The 3,667-nt window shown below is 37.0% G+C and overlaps 1 non-coding gene across 1 annotated transcript; it reads right to left on the reverse strand.

Moving 5' to 3' along the window:
- Positions 1 to 425: 425 nt before the first annotated feature.
- On the reverse strand, positions 426 to 532 carry LOC115066816. Its single transcript, XR_003846258.1, has one exon. It is a non-coding gene; the product is annotated as a U6 spliceosomal RNA (small nuclear RNA).
- Positions 533 to 3,667: the final 3,135 nt, after the last annotated feature.

A 3,667-nucleotide genomic window follows, 5' to 3' on the forward strand; every position in this document is an offset into this window, starting at 1 on the left:
CTTTTGACTGGGGAGTTCAGTCCATTAATGTTTAAAGTTATTAATGAAAGATGAGTATTGAATCCTGTCATTTTTTTGTTTACATTCTTGCTATAGCTGTACTTTTACAGTGTTATACTCTCCTTGGAGTTCTTTCTGCAACCCCTTGGGTATAGTTATTCCTTTCTTCATCTCTTTGTATTCTTCCCAGAACTCTCTGAAGGGCTGGTTTTGTGGACAAGAATTCCTTCAGCCTATTTATGTCATGGAAGATTTTTCTTTCCCCTTCAACTATAACAGACATTTTGGCTGGATATAGTAATCTGGGTTGGCAGCTGTGGTCATTTAACACTATGAATACTTTGGTCCAGGCTCTTCTGGCTTTTGTAGTTTGCCTTGAAAAGTCAGCTGTGATCCTAATGGGTTTTCCTTTATATGTGACTTGAAAAAATATGGAACACTTCACGAATTTGTGTGTCATCCTTGCACAGGGGCCATGCTAATCTTCTCTGTATCGTTCCAATTTTAGTAGATGTGCTGCCAAAGCGAGCACTAGTGCAGTATTTTAAAAGTTCTGCTTCTTAGGGCTGGAGAGATGGCTTAGTGGTTAAGAGCCCTGGCTGCTCTTGCAGATCAGGGTTTGATTTGCAGCACCCACATCGTGGCTAACCACCTCCTAACTCCAGTTCCAGGGTATCCAACACCCTCTTCTGACCTCTGTTGCATTGCATGACATGGGTGCACTTACATACATGTAAGCAATACAGTCATACACATAACACCAAAATAATAAATAAAATACTGAAAAGTTCTTCTTTAATCTTCTTCCATGCTTTCTGACCAGAAGGTATTTAGCAATTGTATTTTTGTCCTTCTAGAAACAACATGCCTTTTTCACAGGCTCTATCATCACTTCCCAAACCCAACATGCATGGGGGTACCACAGGAAGCCTCATCCCTGTCTGAGGATCTGTTGGTAATTGATAACTGCTTTGAGAGGTAGAGTGAGCTTTCTTTATTGACGTGATGCCTGGTAGGTTGACCAGACACCAAGGGATAGAGCCACACTCAAGAGCATTTCGTAGTTCACACATTAGGCTCAATAGGCCATCAAAACTGATGACTAATCCGAAGAAATAAAGCCAGGGGGATAGAAAGGTGGGAGTGAAGCGCGAAGTCTGATGTGATCAAAATACACTGAATGAAATTCATGAATCAAGAAAAATATTTTAAAAAATTATCATGGCTGTTTCGACATAACTTGAATTGCATTGTTTTGTGAAGTGAAATGCTTATATTCTTCTTTAAATCTAGAGTTTTTGTTTTTAATAATGCTTTTATTAATTATTTTGGTTACTGTACAAAATAATGAGCTTTGTTATGACATTTTCATGCATATATTGTTGTTACACTTCACTCATGATTGCCACATTGCCCTCTCTTGTCCCCCTCCATCTCTCACTGGTTCCCTTCCTCATCCCAAATAGCTCCCCTTCCATTTTCAAACACACACACACACACACACACACACACACAGATGCACAAAACAAGCATACACACACACACACACACACACACACACACACACACACACAGTCCGACAGGCAGACATGCACATATTTGCATATACATATATGTATGCATATTTTAAAAGTGTAGAATAACCGTCGGGCGTGGTGGCACATGCCTTTAATCCCAGCATTCTGGAGGCAGAGGCAGGCAGATCTTTGTGAGTTCAAGGCGAGCATGGTTTACATAGCGAGTTCCAGGCCAGCTGGGGCTACAGGGAGACCCTGTCTCAAAAAGACCAAAAAAAAAAAAAAAGGATAGAATAATATGCAGCTTTGTGTGTCTTTTCTTCATAAGGGCCATGCTAATCTTTTGATCTTCCCATGTTGTGTCATTCCAGTTTTTGCACATGTACTTCTAAAACAAGCACTGTAATCTCTCTTTTGATGTTTTCGTTCTTTAACCTAAAACATCTGCATTGTCTTAATCTGTATTTTCAAATGATACACAACAAACATATAATTTATGCCTATATGGAAATTTCAAATTCAAATGAATGAAATTAAGCTTGACTCGATGTTGGTTTCATACAGTTATTTATTTATTTATTTATTTATTTATTTATTTATTTACTTATGAGACATCCTATCTGGCCTGGAACTTACTAATTGGACCAGGCTGATACACGCATGTGTACACACATACATAAGGAACAAAAGCAATTAGATGTACATTTTAAATCCAGGGACGTAACAACAACATCATAAGAAAAACAAAAGGAGTATTAAATTGGTGGCCTTTTAATAAGTCATAGGTATTGTTTAAGGGAATTAGATGTTAAAGGTAATTCTGTTTGAATTTTAGCTAAATAAGGGTATTTTGATTAGGGGCTAGCTTGATTTATTTGTGGATATAAACATTTAGGAAAGTGTGTATGTGTGTATGTATGTAATTATCATCTGTCTCACTATGATTGTATGTATGTATGTATGTATGTATGTATGTAATCATATATCTATCATCTATCTATTATCTATCTGTCTATCTATCTACCTATCTATCTATCTATTTATCATCTATCTAATCTATCATCCATCATCTATCTATCCTATCATCTATCTATCTATCATCTATCTGTCATCTATCTATCTATCATCTCTCTATCTATCTATCTATTATCTATCTATCATCTATCTATCTATCAATTCATCTATCTATCATCTATGTCTATCATCTATCTATCTATCTATCTATCTATCTATCTATCATCTATCATCTATCTATGTATCACCTATCTAATCTATCAATCATCTATCATCTATCATCTATCTATCTATCTATCATCTATCTATCTGTCTATATATCATCTATCTATGCCTATAGAATCAACCTTGTGTTCCCAAATATCTTTCAATGTGGGTCCATCTACTGGAGCTTGTTCAACTTACTAAGTGTCTCATCATTAAACTAGACTGACTTTCCCTATACCAGAAGCATTGGTTGCCAATAGTTTCTCAGGTAAGACTTGGGTTTTAAATGCACTTCCCCATATCCATGCGGGATTTTGTTTGGCTTGAACTTATGTGGATTTGTGCATTCTGTCACCCTTGTGAGTTTATATGAGTAACTGCCAAACTCTCTGGAAAACTCCATTTCCCTTTGGTCATCCACCACCACTGGCTCTTACATTCTTTCTGCCCTATTCCACAACAATGGCTGAGTTTTAGGAGGCAGAAGTTCAATAAAGGTGTTTTATTAATGGATAAGAACTCTTCAGTCTCTTATTCTCTGCTTGTTGGTCAGTTATGGGTCTCTGTATTAATCATCATCTGCTGAACATGGAAACTTCTCCACTAAGGCTCATTAGGAGTCAGCTTAATACTTTATCTATTTAGTAGAATATATTATTATGCTCTCCTATATAGCCAGCAACCTGTCTAGTGACAGGTTCCTAGACCTGTTATCAATAATATGGATGCTATCTTATGAAGGTGTCCTTAAATTCAATTAGAAAGTGGTTGGTTGCTCTCATAATATTTGTGCCACTATTGCACCTGTGGGCATATCTTCATAGGCCAGTTGTAATCTACAGGATTCACAGCTGGTAAGGTGGATAATTTTCTCTTCCAGTAACACACATTGTACCTTCCCAGCATTATGAGAGCTCACAAGTAGAGAT

Source organism: Nannospalax galili, unplaced genomic scaffold (genome assembly GCF_000622305.1).
Source record: "Nannospalax galili isolate Female #2095 unplaced genomic scaffold, S.galili_v1.0 scaffold2784, whole genome shotgun sequence".
In the NCBI taxonomy this organism is placed as follows: domain Eukaryota; kingdom Metazoa; phylum Chordata; class Mammalia; order Rodentia; family Spalacidae; genus Nannospalax; species Nannospalax galili.